The sequence below is a fragment of the Elephas maximus genome, chromosome 9 (assembly GCF_024166365.1).
Source record: "Elephas maximus indicus isolate mEleMax1 chromosome 9, mEleMax1 primary haplotype, whole genome shotgun sequence".
Classification (NCBI taxonomy): domain Eukaryota; kingdom Metazoa; phylum Chordata; class Mammalia; order Proboscidea; family Elephantidae; genus Elephas; species Elephas maximus.
In genome coordinates this window covers 67,204,927-67,225,454 of record NC_064827.1, presented here as the reverse complement: position 1 = coordinate 67,225,454, position 20,528 = coordinate 67,204,927, and the positions used below count along the sequence as shown (strand labels likewise).

At 40.1% G+C, this 20,528-nt stretch overlaps 1 pseudogene; it reads right to left on the bottom strand.

Annotated features, from left to right (window-relative positions):
* Positions 1 to 684: 684 nt before the first annotated feature.
* LOC126082438 (CB1 cannabinoid receptor-interacting protein 1-like) lies at positions 685 to 1,274 on the bottom strand (annotated as a pseudogene).
* Positions 1,275 to 20,528: the final 19,254 nt, after the last annotated feature.

The window sequence follows — 20,528 nt, the reverse complement described above, 5'->3', positions numbered from 1 at the left end:
AACAGTGATCCACGACAATGATTTTTCCCATTTCCACTAGGACATAAGCAGAATACCTTAAGTTACTTGAAAGAGTTTTAGCAAGTTATAAATAATTATCAGATATCTGTCCTTTCATTTGTGATCATCCCTTCTGAACAAGCAGAGCTGTTTCTAGGAAGCCAACACTTGAGTCCCATTCGCTGCTGTTTGTGCTACATTTTCACTTCACAAAGCCTGCCTTAAAAGTTGGAAAACATTGCAAGTTACATGTTACCATATTATGTGTGGAAGAACTCGTACACATTATTATTATTTAACATTTAACAAAAAAGGGGGAATTACTCAACTTGGAAACAAAATATCACAGTCATTCAACGGAACCATCAAGTTTAGGACATAGTGGCACCTCCACTGAGCTCCAGTCAAGCAATCAATTAGCATGACCGAGAACTGTTGGGTGCAGAATTACTAGCACAATAATACAGAAAGGAATCTTTTCAGGGATGGTGAGTCATAGTCTTTTTCATCAGGAATATTGCATCAGAGGGGAATTATACTTTCAAAATAATTGGAGTTAGTAGGTCATCAGTACCAGATGGGAAACAGCAATGGTGTGGATGCCTTGGGTAAAGCTTGTGCTGGTTTACCTAAAAGTAGATTTCTGAAGAGATTGCCCAGCAACATCAGAAAGAGCCTTCCTCTTCAGAGGAAGGACTCCTAGTTCATCCACATGAGACTGCGTGTCTCATTGGGCTTGCATTCATACTCAGTGATGGAGAAGGGGCTTCTCCACTGGCAAGGATCTTGCTTGTGGTAGTTGTAGAACTTGACTTGCCACAGGGTCTCAAAGGTCCCAATATCCGTGAATGGCATGGTGATCTGAATGGGCTGCCATTCTCCACTCTTTGTTGGGTCCCCACCTTCTGTGTCATATATGCTGGTAGAAACAATTCTGTCTCCATCAGTTTCTTTAAACTTCAGCTTCAGAGGGATGAGCATGCCATCAATGGAAATGCTCTGGACTTGCAGAGTGGTGGGCGGATGAGCAGTTTGATGGTGCAGTTCTGGCTGAAGCGCTGCTGGTCCACCTTGAAGAAGACTGGCCTTTGGTTGGGCTGGATGCGCAGCGCAATGGAGAGGCTCGCCAGGCCTGCAGGTCCCCCATGGCTGGGTGTGCTGCTGGCGCATGGCTCAGGGGACTGCACTTGGCTGCATCTGGGCGGCTGGAGGGCAGTGGATGGAAAGGAAGTGCAGAGGGGGAGAAGAGGGGAGTGGGGTGGAGGGGAGGCCATGTCTAGGAGCCCTCCAAGTTAAAGATCTTGAAATGAGAAGATTGTCTTGGATTGTCTGTGTGAGACCTAAATGCTCTCACAAGTATCCTTATAAGACAAAGCCTGAGACGCACAGAAGAGAAAGCAGTGTGAAGACAGTGGCAGAGTTGGGAGTGATGCAGCCCACGTTAAAGAATGCCAAAGAGTACTAGGAGCCACCAGAATCTAAAAAAGGCAAGGAACAGATTCTCTCCCAGAGGCTTTCTGACAATTTTAGAATTCTGGCCTCCAGAACTATTGAGTGAATAAATATCTGTTGTTTTAATCTACTAAACTTGTGGCAATTTGTTACAATGATCCTAAGAAACTTATACAGACATTTTCTCTCCAGGCCCACTTTGTTACCTGTGTTCTCCTACCTCTTCTTATCAGGACTATGAGAATAACCTTTGTTTCCCTATTTTCAGTCTGGTCTCCCTCTAAATTATCCTCCAATAGGTGAAAAATAAGAACATGTCACTCCTCTGCATAAAACATGATAAACTTCAATATCCTTAACATGGCATTTAAAACTTTCACGACCCAACGTTTCCGCCCTCCCTTTAGCCACAGTTTGTTCCTCACTTCTCACTCATCAGCACTGATTCCTTACGGCCCCTGCACTCACTCAGTTGTCTCTGTTACTTGCCATTAAGCTTTTATGTATTGTCTGCTCTTTTTGTTTCTTTTCGCCTCCATTCCTTCCTTGTTACTCTGAACTTAGTACACATTTTAATAACTAAACTGTTTGTTCAATCTTTATCCCTCAACATGCTGTCAGCTTCTTGAAAGCAGCAACTACATCTTATTTATTTTGGTATTCCTAGTGCCTGGGTCAAAATAAACACTCAGCAAAACAAATTGCTCAACACAATATTGAATTACTCTTCTCATCCAAATGAAAATGTCTGCCCATTCCTATTGTCGTGTTAGTTTAGTGTCCTCTTAAAAAAAAAAATTGTCCCACCAAGATACAAGTCTGATCTCAAGATATTCTCTGTGATAGTGATGTGACTACTGCCTCACCATCACCACTATCAACACATCGACATTTTTTACGTATACAGTTTAGTGACATTATTTATGTTTTTTATGTTGTACAACCATCAACACTATCCATTTGCAAATTTTTTCATCACCTTCACAGGAACTCAGTGCCGCCTAAACAGTGATTCCTCATTGCCCCCTCCCACTGCCCCATAACCACTAATACACTCTGGTTTCTACTGATATTCCTATTCTAGATATTGAATTTAAGTGGAATCATACAGTATTTGTCCTTTTGTCACTTATTTATGTTAATCAGCATAAAGTTTGCAAGGTCCGTCTCTGTTCTAACATGGAACAGCATTTCATTTCTCTTTATAGCTGGGTAATATTCTGTTGTATGTATTTACCACATTTTGTTTATTCATTCATCTGTTGATGAATAGTGCTTCAATGACCATTAGTGCACATGTTATTGTTTGCATTCCTGCTTTCAATCATTTTGGGTATACATTTCTAGGGTGAAATTGCTGAGTCATACGGTAATTCCATGTTTAACTTTTTGACGGACCTTCAGAATGTTTTCTGAGGTGACTGCACTATTTTACATTCCCACCAGTCATGGATGAGGGATCCAATGTCTCCACATCTTCATCAATACCTGTTGTTTTCCCTTTTTTTGTCATAGCGAATGTTATGGATTGAATTGTGTCCCCCAAAAATGTGTGTCAACTTGGCTAGGCAATGATTCCCTGTACTGTGCAGTTGTCCTCCATTTTGTGATACAATGTATTTATACTATATTTTATAAATCTTAACCTCTATGATGTTAATAAGGCAGTTATGTTAATGAGACAGGACACCATCTACAGAATTAGATTGTGTCTTGAGTCAATCTCTTTTGAGACATAAAAGAGAGAATTGAGCAGAAAGGAAAGGGATCTCATTATCATCAAGCAAGTAGAGCCAGGAGTGGAGCGTGTTCTTTGGACTCAGGGTCCCTGTGCTGAGAAACTCCTAGACCCAGGGGAAGATTGATGACAAAGGTCTTCCTCCAGAACCAACAGAGGGAAAGCTTTCCCCTGGAGCTGGTACCCTGAATTCGAACTTCAAGCCTCCTAGGCTGTGAGAGAATAAATCTCTGTTCGTTAAAACTTCGCTTGTGGTATTTCTGTTACAGCAGCACTAGATGACTAAGACTGGGAGTGAAGTGATATCTCATTGTGGTTTCGATTTGCATTTTCCTAATAACTAATGATGCTGAGAGTCTTTTCATGTATTTGTGGCCATTTGTATACCTTCTTTGGTGAAGTATCTATTCAAGGCCCTTGCAACCTATCTAGTTTTCAGAATTTCTTAATCAAATAGCTAATAAAATTTTACTTCCTCCAGGAAGCCTTCTGTAACTGATTTAAGTAGAGGAATTGTTTCCCCACCTTTCAGCTATTTTGACATTGTACCTCTCTGCCACATATTTCTCAGTCTCTTTTCTTACTTTCTTAAAAATATAGACATATACTTGGACAAACACACACTCATGTGTATAGGCATATATACATATGATTGTGTATATTTATTTATATATGCATGTTCTTATGCACACAAATGCCCACCTACATGCATGTATAAACATAGATATGTATGTCTATATATATATATATATATATATATATACGTGTGTGTGTACGTGTATGTGTGTGTATATGTATCTCACTGCTGTCGAGTAAATTTCAACTCATGGTGACCCTATAGGACAGAGTAGAATTACCACATAGAGTTTCCAAGGCTGTAATCTTTATGGAAGTAGACTGCCTCATCTTTCTCCCACAGAGTGGCTTGTGAGTTCAAATTACCAATCTTTCAATTAGTAGCCAAGCGCTTAAGCACTGTGCCACCAGGGCTCTCTCTCTTTCTCTTTCTCTCTCTGTGTGTGTGTGTGTGTGTGTGTATGCTTAATAAAGTAGACGGTCAGCAAAAAAGAGAAAGACCCTCAATGAAATGGCTTGACATAGTGATAGTGGCTGCAACAATGAGCTCAAGCATAACAATGATTGTGAGGGTGGTGCAGGACCGAGCAGTGCTTCCTTCTGTTACACATAGGATCACTGTGAATCAGAACTGATTCAACAGCACCTAACAACAACAACATGTATATATATATATATATATATATATGTGTGTGTGTGTGTTACGTATGTATTTAACTCATATTATTGTGTGAATCCATAGAAAAATTATTCAGGAAAAGAATAATAATAAATGCAGCTGAAAATCACACAACTTGAAAGCTGCAGTGACCTTAATAATCCCTTGATTTTACAGATGAAGACATTGAAAGTCAGTGAAGGTAACCGATTTGCCTAATATCACTTAGGGAATTAGGAACAGAATTGAGATTAGAACTCTGGTCAGCTGACGCCATAGCCTGTGTGCTAGTCCCATCATTCCCCACCACAGCACTAAAGCTGAAGACTCTAAATGATTCATTGTCTTTCTGGTACTTTCTGGTCACCTGATCTCCATCACCCCTGTCAGTTCCCAGATGAAATTTTAAAATCCTATTCTCTATGGAATAAAATATTCCCACTTACCAAGTACCCAAGTCAGACTGGTCTCTTCAATGAGTGTGACACTGATAAGATTTACGGCATGACCAGGGTTTGCAAATGGTGGTGATAACTAGAGAATTACACCAATAAATATTTGACATGATTTTGAGAGCAATAAGGTATTTTACTTTTTGCCCACAGTTTTCTCCACAAAGAAGGAAATAAAAAGGCACTGGAGAGCAAGATAATTGTTCCATAATTCTTCCTGGGGGAGATTACAGTTGTCCAACTACGGATCGATTTCTCTGCAGGTATGAAGAGGTGCCAGACTGGACTTTGAGTCACTGTTCTCAACATCAACGGTTTTTGGATCCTTAGGAAACTATCCTGTGAAACCAGTATGAGGTTTTGGCTAAATGACCATTTGCCAAACTCTATCATCACAGCTTGAATCTAGATTCTTTTCTGTTGTACATCAATTCCTGAAGTTTGGTTTGTTTGCCTCTACTAGTGCTTCAGGAATTCTATATTTAATCCCAGGATCCAGGAATATAAGAGTGCGATGAGACATTAAAGCAATTGCCAGTTTAACCCCAGTCAGATGACTGGATAGTCTTTAATATCCTTACCAAGAGTTTGCCAGCCAAATTTCATTTGGCCATCTCCATTGACTAGGAACTCACTATAAAAAACAGTGAGTTTCCTTATCTGAGCTATATCTTTCCATGCCTTTTGTTTTATGACTCTATTTCTGTCCTCTAGAGTCACTGGTTTTAAATCAAATCCTTCCTCTCAGGGATATGTCTCAGATCATTTAAGACAACATTTACTTCTAACCTTGTACAGAGACACCAATTAGAGACCTTCAAACTACTCACCCATGTGTTGTCCCAGGAGAGGTGTAGCATTGGACACTGGCTGGCTCAGAGGGTCTGGACACCCATTACCTTGGCTTCAGTTTCCCTAAAAACAGGCCCTGAGACAAGGATTCAAGTGCAGGTAGTTTATTAGGGGGGTGCCCCAAAAAAACACTTGAATGGGAATGAGAAAATGAGACAAGTGTAGGGAAGCAACCAATAACAAGTGTGTTATCCAGCAAGTTACCACTAGGTACAACTGAAACTAAATCCTTCATGGGAACTCCAGGGTCAGTGTGAGGAGCACACCTCAGAATTATCCTAAGAAGAGAGGGAACTTGGGTTTTTATCTACCAGCTCCTGTCAGTCATTGCTTGAGGGATTCCCTTAGGAAATATGAATTCTCCAAAACTCCCAACCTACTACTGCATAGGAAGAGGAGACTGGCAGCCAGAGAAAGCCCTCAAGAGAAGGAATGTAGGTACTACAAGTTGAAAGTTAGCTGGCTTGCATGAAAAAGATAAAGGCATGGGGGATATGGATGGGGCATTGAAAGTTTCTGCTTCTCCCATTTAGTGTTAGTCTGAAAAAAATATAGGAAACTGACCAGGAGCTGTCACAAGACTTTTCTCTCCTCTGGCCCTGCTCACTAGACAGGAGAACTTCGACATAAAGAAAACAGAAAATCCTCACGACTGAACTATAAGCAACATCATGATAAAAAGAAAATATTGAAATTCTCAAGGATTTCATTTTATTTGGATCCACAATCAACACCCGTAGAAGCAGCAGTCAAGAGATCAAATGAACATTGCTAACAATGCAGAAGAAAAAATAGATAACTGGGAGCTCCTAAAAATCAAGCATCAATGCTCATCCAAAGACTTCACCAAAAGAGTAAAAAGACTACCTACAGACTAGGAAAAAGTTTTTAGCTATGACATTTCCAATCAGTGCCTGATCTCTAAAATCTACATGATACTGCAAAAACTCGACTACAAAAAGATGAATAACCCAATTAAAAGTGGGCAAAAGATATGAACAGACACTTCACTAAAGAAGACATTTGGGTAGCTAACAGATACATGAGGAAATGCTCACGATTACTAGCCATTAGAGAAATGCAAATCAAAACTGCAATGAGATTCTAACTCACTCCAAAACGGCTGGCATTAGTCCAAAAAACACAAAATAATAAATGTTGGAGAGGTTGTGGAGAGACTGGAACACTTGTACACTGCTGGTGGGAATGTAAAATGATACAACCACTTTGGAAATTGATTTCGTGCTTCCTTAAAATGCTTTTTTAGAAATAGAACTACCATATGATCCAGCAATACCATTCCTTGGAATATATCCTAGAGAAATAAGAGCCTTTACACGAATGGATATATGCACACCCACGTTCATTGCAGCATTGTTTACAATAGCAAAAAGATGGAAGCAACCAAGGTGCCCATCAATGGATGAGTGGATAAATTATGGTATATTCACACAATGGAATACTATGCATTGATAAAGAACAGTGATGAATCCGTGAAATATTTCATAACATGGAGGAATCTGGATGGCATTATGCTGAGTGAAACTAGTCAGTTGCAAAAGGACAAATATTGTATAGGACCAGTATTAGAAGAACTCGAGAAATAGTTTAAACAGAGAAGAAAATACCCTTTGATGGTTATAAGGGGGGGAAGGAGGAAGAGTGGGAGAGGGGTATTCACTAATTAGACAGTAGGTACGTACTACTTTAGGTGAAGGGAAAGAGAACACACAATACAGGGGAGGTCAGCATAACTGGACTAAACCAAAAGCAAAGAAGTTTCCTGAATAAACTGAATGCTTAAAAGGCCAGCGTAGCAGGGGCGGGGGTTTGGGGACCATGGTTTCAGGCGACATCTAAGTCAACTGGCATAATAAAATCTATTAAGAAAACATTCTGCATCCCACTTTGAAGAGTGGCGTCTGGGGTCTTAAACGCTAGCAAGCGGCCATCCAATGTGCATCATTTGGTCTCAACCCACCTGGATCAAAGGAGAATAAAGAACACCAAGGACACAAGGTAATTACGAGCCCAAGAGAGAGAAACGGCCACATAAACCAGAGACCACATCAGCCTGAGACCAGAAAAGCTAGGTGGTGCCCAGCTACAACTGATGACTGCCCTGACAGGGAACACAACAGAGAACCCCTGAGGGAGCAGGAGAGCAGTGGGATGCAGACCCCAAATTCTCATTAAAAGACCAGACTTAGTGGTCTGACTGAGACTAGAAGGACCACAATGGTCGTGGCCCCCAGACCTCCTGTTGGCCCAGGACAGGAACCATTTCCAGAGCCAACTCCTCAGACAGGGATCGGACTGGACAATGGGGTAGGGAGGGGTGCTGGTGAGGAGTGAGTTTCTTGGATCAGGTGGACACTTGAGACTATGTTGGCATCTCTTGTCTGGAGGGGAGATGAGAGGGTAGAGGGGGTTAGAAGCTGGTGGAGTGGGCATGAAAAGAGAATGGAGGGAGAGAGCGGGCTGTCTCATTAGGGGGAGAGAAATTGGGAGTATGTAACAAGGTGTATGTAAGTTTTTGTGTGAGAGACTGACTTGATTTATAAACTTTCACTTAAAGCACAATAAAAATTTAAAAAAAAAAAAGAAAGAAATCAAATGATGCATTGCTTTGGACAAATCTGCTGCAAAAGACCTCTTCAAAGTGTTGAATAGCGAAGATGTCACTTTGAGGACTAAGATGTGCCTGACCCAAGCCATGCTATTTTCAATCACCTCATATGCTTGCAAAAGCTGGATAATGAATAAGGGAGACCGAAGAAAAATTGATGCCTTTGAATTAGGTGCTGGTGAAGAATATTGAATATACCATGGACTGCCAGAAGAATGAACAAATCTGTCTTAGAAGAAGTATAGCCACAATGTTCCTTAGAAGCAAGGATGGCAAGACTAAGTCGTTCATACTTTGGACATGTTATCAGGAGGGATCAGTCCCTGGAGAAGGACATCATGCTTGGTAGACGGTCAGTGAAAAAGTGGAAGACCCCCAACAAGATGGATTGACACAGTGGCTGAAACAATGGGCTCAAACAAGGCAACGATTACAAGGATGGTGCAGGACTGGGCAACGTTTTGTTCTGTTGTACATGGGATTGCTATGAGTAGGAATGGCACCTAACAACAACAACAAATAGTGTGGAATGGACCATACACCTCCCCTAACTCCCTGTCTCTAGAGCAGACATCTGAAAACTATGGCCCATGGGCCAAAACCTGCCTGCCATCTGTTTGTTTGGCCTACAAATTAAGAATGTTTTTTACATTTTTCAGTTGTTGGGGAAAAAAATTGTTTTTCATAATAAAATTTTGTGATATGTGAAAATTTGTGAAATGCAAATTTCAGTGTCTTTAAAATTTTGTTAGAATACAGTCACACATTCATTAATATATTATCTATAGCTGTTTTTGTACTACAACAGCAGAGTTGAGTACAGGCCAGCTATAGCAGAGACCATATAGTCTGCAAAGCTTAAAATATTTACAATATATTTGCCAACCCCTGCACTAGAGCCTTGGACAGTTTTAGCCTGCACCGAGAAGATTAGGAAGAAAAAAACCTGGATGAAAGTTTGAGATTAACACTGAAATGACTGGGATTAAGAATTGAATATAGTAAAAAGAGTGTTCCAACATCTGAAAGAGGTTAAGAAGTAAAAGAACATGATCAAAATGTCATTAAGGAGACTTTCCTTTAGTACTGTTGAGGTATTTTTTGGAAAAATTAAAACTACTTCCTATTATACTACAGAGAGCTCAGTCTCCTCAATAAAACAAGCGAATAAACAAAAAAGATGATTTCAACTCATGGTGACCTCAAGTGTGTCAGAGCAGAACTGTCTTCCATACCATTTTCAATGGCTGATTTGGGGGCAGTAGATTGCCAGACCTTTCTCCCAAGGCACCTCTGAATGGAATTGAATGAATCTCCAACTTTTTGGTTAGCAGCCAAGCATGTTAAAAATATGCACCATTCATGGAGTCCAGGTGTATGTTCATGAAAGTACTTCCAGTTATATATACTTAAATCTTTTTTGATGCCATCTCACACTTAAAATGGGGTCCTATGGTTTTACAATGCACACAATTTCAAGTTTGCACACATCTGACCCCTGTATCAGCTGATATCCTCTTCCTTGCTCACTAGGGTTCATTCCTCTCTTATCCCTACTCTACTTGTTCCTTAAACGAGACAAACTTTCTTCACTCAACACTCTGTTCTTTTTATTCCCTACCTGACACATTCCTCACCCTAGAGGGTGAGTTTCAAGAGACAGGGCCTCTCTTCTTTTGTTCATCACTGTATCGTAGGGTCTCTGTAAGTCAAAATTGACTCGATGGCAACAGGTATCACCAGCTCCTTAGAAAGTTAAAAATGCACATCAAGTAAGTGATCATGCAGCTTTGAAGAAATCAGAGAGGATAACAAAGTTATAGAGCATTCAAAGACACTGTTATTTGGGCATGTAGTATTGACATTACAGACCTGAGTACGAATCCTATCTCTGCTGTTTGAATTAGAATATAACAACCCAAGGCAAGTTCCTTAACCTCTTTGAATCCATGTACTTATTTCTGAGGGGGAAGTGGTGTTTCGGTGGTAGAATTCTCACCCTTCCATGAGGAAGGCTCAGATTTGACTCTTGCCAATGAACTTTATGCAGTCCCCACCTACCCGTCCAGCAGTGGAGGCTTGCGTGTTACTATGATGCTGAACAGGTTTCAGAGGAGCTTCCAGCTAAGACACATTAGGAAGAAAGGCCAGGTGATCCATTTCCAAAAATCAGCCATGAAAACCCTATGGATCACATGATTCAGTCTGCAACAGATCATGGTGTTGGTGCAGGACAAAGAAGCATTCTGTTCCCTTGTGCATGAGGTTGCCATAAGTCAGGGACGGACTCCATGGCATCAACAAGAGTCTATTTCTAAAATGGAATGGAAATACATAGCCATGTGAGAGGCTGTAAGCATTAATACATAATGATCTCTGCAGAGTTCCTGGGTACATAGTGGTTATTATTTTTGTTAGATGCGCTAAGTCGGCTCCAACTCATAATGACGTTATATGTAACAGAATAAAATATTGCCTGGTCCTGCACCATCGTCACAATCATTGTTGTGCTTTAGAGTGTAGTTACAGTCATTGCATCAACCCATCTCATTGAGGTTCTTCCTCTTTTTCATTGACCCTCTACTTTACAAAGCATGATGTCCCTTTCCATGGACAGGTCCCTCCTGATAACCTGTCCAAAGTACATGAGACGAAGTCTTGCCATCCTCCCTTCTAAGGAGCATTCTGGCTGTACTTCTTCCAAGACAGATTTGTTCATTCTTCTGGCAGTCCATGGTATATTCAATGTTCTTTGCTAACACCATAGTTCAAAGGCATCAATTCTTCTTTGGCCTCTTTTATTCATTATCCAGTTTTCACATGCATATGAGGTGATTGAAAATAGCATGGCTTGGGTCAGGCACACCTTAGTGCTCAAAGTGATATCTTGTTTTTCAAAACTTTAAAGGGTCCTTTTGCAGCAGACATGCCCAGTGCAACACGTCATTTGATTTCCTGACCACTGCTCCCATGGGAGTTGATTGTGGATCCACATAAAATGAAATCCTTGACAACTTCAATATTTTCCCTGTTTATCATGATGTTGCCCATTGGTCCAGTTGTGAGGAATTTTGTTTTCTTTATGCTGTGGTGCAATCAATACTGAAGGCTGTGGTCTTTGATCTTCATCTGTAACTGCTTCAAGTCAGCTTCATTTTCTTCAAGCAAAGTTGTGTCATTTGCATAACACAGGTTGTTAATGAGTCTTCCTCCAATCCTGATGCCGTGTTCTTTTTCATATAATCCAGTTGCACAGATTATTTTCTCAGCATACAGACTGAATAAGTATGTCAGAAGAACACAACCCTGATGCACACATTTCCTGACTTGAATCCACACAGAATCCTCTTGTTCCATTCAAATGAATGCCTCTTGATCTATGTACAGGTTCCCCATGAGCACAATTAAGTGTTCTGGAGCTTGCATTCACAATGTTATCCACGCAGCCTAATGCCTTTGCATAGTCAATAAAACACAGGTAAACACCTTTCTGGTATTTTCTGCTTTCAGCCAAGATCCATCTGACATCAGTAATGACATCTCTTGTTTTACATTCTTTTCTGAATCTGGCTTGAACTTCTGGCAGTTTTCCTGTGGATGTACTGCTGCAACCGCTTTCCAGTGATCTTCAGTAAAATTTTTCTTTGTGTGATATTAATGATATTGTTCGATAATACAATAATTCGCATTCTGTTGGATCACCTTTCTTTGAAATGGGCAAAATATGAATATCTTCCAGTTGGTTGACCAGGAAGCTGCTTTCCAAATTTCTTGGTATAGACGAGTGAGCACCTCCAGTACTGCATGTTTGTTGAAACATCTTAATTGCTATTCTGTCAGTTCTTGAACCCTTATTTTTTGCCATTCCTTTCAGTGCAGCTTGGATCTCTTACTTCAGTATCATTGGTTCTTGATGATATACTATTTCCTGAAATGGTTGAAAGTCAAACAATTCTTTTTGGTACAGTGATTCTGTGTACTTCTTCCGTCTTCTTTTGATGCTTCCTGCATCATTCAATACTTTTCCCATAGAATTCTTCAATATTGCAACTCGAGGCTTGAATTTTTTCTTCAGTTCTTTCAGCTGGAGAAATGCTGATCACATGCTTCCCTTTTGGCTTTCTAACTCCAAGTCTTTGCACATTTCATTATAATACTTTATAATGCTTTGTCTTCTCATGCTGCCTTTTGAAATCTGTTCATGATTCTTCTACTTGATCATTTCTTCCTTTTGCTTTAGCTACTCAACATTCAAGAGCAAGTTTCAGAGCACCTTCTGACATCCATTTTGTTTTTTTCTTTCTTTCCTGTTTTTTTAATGACATTTTGCTTTCTTTAGGTCTGATGTCCTTGATGTCATCCCACAACTCGTCTGGTCTTCAGTCATTAGTGTTCAATGTGTCAACTCTATTCTTGAGATGGCCACTAAATTCAGTTGGGATATACTCAAGGTTGTTCTTGGCTTTCGTGGACTTGTTTGAATTTTCTTCAGCTTCTACTTGCATATGAACAATTGATGATCTATTCCACAGTCAGCCGCTGGCCTTGTTGTGACTGATGATATTGAGCTTTTCCATCACGTCTTTCCACAGATGTAGTCAATTTGATTCTTGTGTATTCCACCTGGCAAGGTCCCTGTGGATAGTTATACTTTATGTGCTGAAAAAAGGCATTTCCAATGAATAAGTCATTTGCTTTGCAAAATTCTATCATGCAATATCTGGCATCGTTTCTATTACTAAGTCCACATTTTCCAACTACCAATCATTCTTCTTTGTTTCCAACTTTTGCATTTCAATCACCAATAATTATCACTGCATCTTGATTGCATGTTTGATCAATTTCAGACTGCAGAAGTTGATAAAAATCTTCTATTTCCTCATCTTTGGCCTTAGTGGTTGGTGTGTAAATTTTAATAGTTGTACTAGCTGGTTTTCCCTGTAGGCATACGGATATTATCTTGAAATGTTCTCTTTGATGATGAGTATGATGTCATTCCTCTTCAATTTGCCGGTCCCAACATAGTATACCATATGATTATGATTCAAAATGGCCAACAGTAGCCCATTTCAGCTCACTAATCCCTAGGATATCGATCTTTGTATTCCATTTCATTTTTGACAACCTCTAATTTTCCTAGATTCATACTTCATACATTTCATGTTCCAGTGATTAATGGAGGTTTGCATCTGTTTCTTCTCATTTTAATTCATACCATATCAGCAAATGAAGATCCCAAAAGCTTGCCGCCATCCACATCATTAAGGTCGACTCTACTTTGAGAAGACAGCTCTTTCCCAGTCATATTTTGAGTGCCTTCCAACCTGAAGGGCTCATCTTCTGACACTATTTCAGACAACGTTCCCCTGCTATTCATAAGATTTTACACTGGCCAATTTTTATCAAAAGTAAATCTCCAAGTCCCTCCTAGTCTTAGTCTAGAAGCACTGTTGAAACCTGTCCACCATGGGTGACCCTATTGGTGGCTGATATATCAATGGCATAGCTTCCAGCATCACAACCACATGCAAGCCACCATAGCTTGACAAACTGACTGACATGTGAGGTGAGGGTACTGTCATGGATCAAATTATGTCCCCCCCCAAAAATGTGTGTATCAACTTTGTAAAGTCATGATTCCCAGTATTGTGTGGTTGTCTTCCATTTGATGATTGTAATTTTATGTTAAGAGGATTAGGGTGGAATTGTAACATGACCCTTACTCAGGGCGCCTCCCTAAGCCAATGTAAAGAGAGTTTCCCTGGGGTGTGGCCTGCATCACCTTTTATCTTTCAAGAGGTAAAAGGAAAGGGAAGCAAGCAGAGATTTGCTGTGGAACCTCATACCACCAAGAAAGCAACACTGGGAGCAGAGCGTGTCCTTTGGACCCAGGGTCCCTGTGCCTGAGAAGCTCCTTGGGGAAGTTTGAGGACAAGGAATCTTCATCCAGAGCTGACAAAGAGATAAAGCTGTCCCCTGGAGCTGACACCCTGAATTTGGACTTTTAGCCTACTTTATTGTGAAGGAATAAATTTCTCTTTGTTAAAGCCATCCACTGGCGGTATTTCTGTTATAGCAGCACTAGATGACTAAGACAGATACATAGTAGGGCTCAATAAAGGGTAGCAGTTTCTGCCTCTGCTGTTATCTCTACTATTATATTGTAGTAGGAGAGGTCCTTCTAGGGGATAACGCTAACGCACAACCAGATGTCACAGACAAGAGCATAGAGGTCCAGAGATGGGAAAAGGATCAACTGCAGCTTCTTGATGAGCTCTGCTTCAGAACCAGGACGGCCATCCTGAGCAGCAGTCTTCAAGTTCAGTACACTTTTCACTTTACCAACCTGCCTCTATCTTACACTATGCATTGATTGTGGGCATTCTCCAGAGATCATAGAAATTGAATATAAGGTATTGTGTAAAAAAAAAAAAATCCCTTTGCTATCCAAATGATGTTTGTGTGAACCACATTCATTAGCAGCAGACCTGGAAATGATGTCTTTCATTTCCCCAGGAGACTCCAGCTCAATCAGAATTCAGCAGCTCAGAGTGATCATTCTGATTTTCTACCCCTTTTTTATATGCCCACATGTCCTGGAACTTTAATATTCACTCTAAATAAAGTAGAAACTGAATAAAGCGTCTTTTTTCCTGCTTCCCTCCCTCTAGAGTGTCTCATGAGAATGAATCCTATAATGTCTCTGGAGCACACCAAGTTCTGCAGAAGAGAGACACTTTGGGAAAGCAAGGATTACTCTGCACTAAATAATAATTAGCCTGGAGAGTTGAGATTTGACTATACTTCTGCATAGCAGAGAATTAGCCCAAGAAGCAAAGGAAAAAATATGAGCGAGCAGCACATGTGCTAGAAGGAGCACTGAGCTGGGAATTAGGAGACTTGGGTTTTAGTACCAAGAGCACTCAGTGTGGCTTTGGCGAGTTCCTGAAACCAGTCTGGATGTCAGTTTTCTCAACTGTAACAGGAGGAGGTTGGGATAAATAATTTCTCCTTTTCTTCCCAGTCTAACTTGTTGGAATCATTAATGCATACACATAGAGATACATACATAGAGAAGCCATTAAGAGAAGGCTAAGGGACAAATGTGAGAAGGAGTGACGAGGGGGCAGAAAGTCAAATAGGAGGCAGACAGGGATAGAATTGAGGCCACGTCAAGGAGGGAGAGGCTGGGTGGACTTTGCAGATCACACTTGAAGCTGTCACACCATAGAGGCTTAAGAATGAGGCAGCTGAGAAGATTGGCTCACCAGTTTGAAGAGCCTCCGTGAGAAATTGCGTTAATGAAATTTGCATGCAGTTTGCCCCTTCCTCATGCCTTCTGCGGCCTGGTGGATTATCTTCCAGAGTAGAGTGCTTCTGATCTCATTTTATTTCCTTTCCAGAGAGAGACAGGGACATTGAGACCATCTGTTCTATACTCCCCTTTGGATTACACCCCATCTAGGGGCTTGCTGTGGGAGGGAAAGAGCCTTGTCCTCACCATTTCTCTCCTCTTGCAAAAAACTCCTGCAAATCCAGAGTCCCACATGCAGTAGCCTCTTGTCCCCAGCCAACAGCACCGCCTCCACCCCACCACCAAGCACACAGCTGGCAACAGTGCTGTTTCCATGGTGATAATGAATGGCAATAGGCAGTAATCAAGAAGGGTCGCTGGAGTCATAAGTCATTACAGATTGCATTTAAAGGGACAGAGCCACTTTTAAAATGATAAATGACTTCTTTATAGTCTTCCCCATCCCTAGCCTCCCTGAAAAAGGTTAACTGGCCATTTGTCTTGCATGTTTACTTTTTCGTATTTCTTTCCATTTGTACAGTGGAAGGAGATTGCTCAGCTTCTCCAGCAAGCTATCCTGAGCACAGTTAGTAGCTGCCCACACCCTAGGGTTAGGGAACTTGGAAAGGCAGATGAGCCAAAAAGAAGTCCTTATCCAATCCCTGGCAGTCCCTGAGTTTTTAACATGACAAATTCATATATCTGTTTCTTTCAAGACTTTGGAGATTTGAATGTTTTTTTAAAAGTCAAAGAGTCCTAGGAAGTTGACATCGACTGACTTTATAGCTGTATTTCGGAATAAGAATAATAGACCCTTACAGTAAATTCGTGCTCAGAACATGTGAGCTGGTTTTAGCCATGTCTCAAAAACAATGTCTTTGGGCAAGCCCTTCAAACTTTCTGAGCATCAATTTCCTCCACTCTAAGTCAGAGATGCCAATACCTAGCTTGGAGGGTGGTTGTGACTATGAAATGAGGTAACATATTTGAAAATAGTACATAAACCATAGAGTACTTCATTAATGTAAATTACATGTAAACATAATTTTAGAATACCAAGTTTAGAAAAGACTGTGATGGTCATCTAGTGCACAAAGAAAAGAAAAGAAACCTATTGTAGATAAGACCGGTTATTTTACTGTGTAATTTTTGACTCAATAACTGTCGGTTCTGAATGATTTGACTCCTAATCTGTAAAATGGGGATGGCACTTCCTGCCATGGAAGAAAGGCCTGGCAATCTACTCCCAGAATTTAGCCAATGAAAACCCTCTGGATTATGACAGTCTGATGTGAAACCTATCCTGGGGATGGTGAAGGGCCCTGCAGTGTTTTGTCCCTTGAGTTGGGGGCCCACTCAAAGGCAGCTAACAACAACACCTCTTGCCATCTCTGACAGCTAGTTTGCAGTGACATCAAGTGAAACAAGCTACATGTAAGTGCTCCTCACATAAATGGCTCAATATATGAGTCGGAATTGACTCGACGGTACTGGGTTTTTGTTGGTGTTTTTTTTATTACCCAAATATAAGCTACGGTCATTTAGAAAGCATCCTGTGAAAACAAAATTGGGTTAGTAATAACATTCAATCTTTTTTTTTTTTTTTTCCTGTTGCAAATCTTCCAGGTAAAACCTTGAGTAGTGTCTCATTAAAGTCCTACCCTCCATGATGTTAAAAATAAATTCCTCCTTTCACCCTGTAATTTACATTTGTATCCTTCTTAGTCTCCAAAGCTGTTCTCTCACGGTCTTACTGACAACCTGAGATAAAGTAAACACGTTAATACGGAACCGGCATTCATTTGATCTGGGGAGCAAGGGATTAGTACCAGGATGGGTTTTGCATAACAGGTATTCCTCGTGGCAAAACATACCATTTTTTTTTTTTTTTTTAACATTTTGTTGTGCTTTGGGTGAAAGTTTTCAGAGCAAATTAGTTTCCCATTCAATAATTTGTACACATTTTATTTCATGATTAGTTGCAATCCCCTCACTGTACAATTATTTTTGAGGTCTCTTGTGAACTGAGATTTAAACTAAATTGCATGCCATTAATATTTTTCCCTGACTGTTGGTCTCAGTTTTTTAATTAGGTAACAGCCGAGGCAGGGTGCAATTTAGATACACGACTATTCATCTTCTATATTAAGAGATATTAATAATGATATTAGTGATTAATAATACTTGTCACCTCACAGAGGTCCTAATGCAAGTACGAGTCAACCACAGCAACCTAAACAATTCGGTGCTGCTGGTTCTCATACCGGAAAGGCGCATGGCTGTGGCCCTCTCGCTAACGTCACTGCCTAAATCGTATCATTAAGTTCTCCCTTTAAATTATCTCCAGTTCAGGGACTTATTGGGTAAAAAAAAATTAAAAAAAAACAACTTTCTACCACCTTGCATCTGGAACTTTAGAGATTTATATTTTATCTGAAAATAGCACCACCAAAGGTTTTATCACACAATTCCTTATATCGCTATAGAAATTTAATTCAGATCCCTTTCTCCCATCCAATGAGGTATTAATCTCAACCACTATCATAATTGTTAGTATTGTCGTCACTGTTATTGTGCAACTCCTGTTACTTGAATTAATTTGATCTTATACTTTGATATTTTAAATTTATACTTCCAGAAATGATCCCTTCATATGTTTTTTTTTTTTTTTTGCATTCACTTATTGAAAATATCTGCCTCTACCTCTGGGGAGATAACGAATCTGTTTACAATATGTACTTTCTTAACAAAAAAAAAAAAAAAACGAGACATCTTAGAGAAAATGCAGAATTCCTCTCCTTTCCTGTTACCTCAGTTTGAGACGATCACTGGATCACCTCACATCTGGATAGGCCGAATTTCTTCTAAAGGATATCTTATACTCAGTGGTCCGGCAAAGACCAATTTCTTTAATGTTCCATGCTCACTTCCTACATTTGCAGTGAGTCATATAAAAGAAGTGCACATCACTCTTAATGGTCTCTTCTTGAACCTCTCATGTGGCCTTCTCCCAGCCTCCCAGCTATTGATTAGCGATTTAGCAGTTGTTTTTTTCTGTTTACAGCCTTGCTCTGGACCTTAAATTATTCTTTATGATGATTACCTTGGCTATAAAGCAAGATTTTCCAACCTTGGTACTATTGACATTTTGTATTGAATAGTCTGTGTTGTGGGCTGATGTCCTCTGCATTATAGAAAGTCAAGCAGCATCCTTCACCAACAATGTCTCCAGATATTGATAGATGTCCCTTGGAGAGCAAAATCACCTTTCGTTGAGAACATCTGGCTCTATACATAGGTTAGAACCAATATGTGGGACATCTTGACTACCAAGACAAGCTGTACAACCTTGTTAATAGATGATATGGAATCCTCAAATATTGATTAGAAAATGAGCTGTGTCAAAAAGACAACTTGTTTGGAAAATGGATTAAAGTGGAAAAAGATTAGAGGAGACTAGTTAGGAGGAACTGCAACAGCCTGGGATAGAGAAAATCGGTACAGAACTAGAACAGGGCCAGTAGAAATAGACATAGAGACAGGAGGTTTGAATTGAGAAATATTGTAGCAATAGAAGTGGTAGAATAATTAGATGCAGGGAGAGAGATGGAGAAGAGTTGAGATGACCTCAAGCTTTCTACTTGGATGATAGGAATAATTGTGGTGACATAACCAAACTTGAATTTATAATCACCCTCCTTTGTTATAGTAACTGGGTAACATTGTGTCTCATCTTCTCACATAGTGTGCTCCTAGAGAAGCAGATTATGTGGCCTATTTGTTTTTGTACCCTTATGTCTATCCACTATCTGGAATTAAAGAAAAATAATACCAGTTGCCTTTGAGTTGATTCCAACTCACGGCAAACCTATGTGTGTCAGTGTACAACTGTGGTACTTAGAATTTTCTATGGCTGATTTTTTGGAAGTAGAGCACCAAGGATTTTTTCCAAAGAACTTCTGGGTAGACTCAAACTTCCAACCTTTTGATTTTCACCACTCAAAGATCCCAAAAGAATACTAATAATTGCCTTGTATTAAAAAGTGAAGAAATTTGCTAGTTACTATATTAGTGTGGAAACCCAGTGGCGTACTGGTTAAATGCTATGGCTGCTAACTAAAAGGTCAGCAATTCAAATCTACCAAGTGCTCCTTGGAAACTTTATGGGGCAGTTCTACCCTGTCCTATAGGGTCACTATGAGTTGGAATCAACTCAACGGCAATGGGTTTTTTTGTTTGTTTGTTTTAATATGTATCAGGTGCAGTTTCTATAATTCACAAAACAACTTTTGAAAACAGGCAATTCATGCCCATTTTACAAATAAGAAAACTGAGAAGTCGAGAAACTTATCCAAAATGACACAACTGGTAAGTAGCAGGGCCAGGTCTCAAATCTCAATCTGTCTGGCTCCAAAGCCATTGTTTCTTCCTTCATGCCAACTGTCTTTTTAATTAAAAGCTTGCCTGGTTCCATTTATCTTTCATCCTCATCGGACTCCCTTCTTTGGAATGAAAAGCTGAGCAAGGGCAAAGAAAGGTTTCTGGGCCTCTCTCTCTTTCTTTTCTTCCTCATCCCTCCCTGACTCCCTTCCTCCCTCTCTTCCACCCCATTCTCTTGATTTAAGAATTTCTGTCTTTTGCACGAATGGGTACTTTTCTCCCTCCGAAGCACAGGGCAACAGCTTAGCAAGTGCCCGCAGGCATCTGGGAAATTGGACTGTTCTTACAAGACCAGAATGTTTGGGCTGAATGTCAATGAATCTAAAACCTGATCGATTAATGTACCTTTCGTCAGCACATGTGAGTTAAATGATTAGGAGCAAAATTGCTCTGAGCAAAACTGTAATGTTTGATCAAAGCCAGAATGTTAGAAAAAC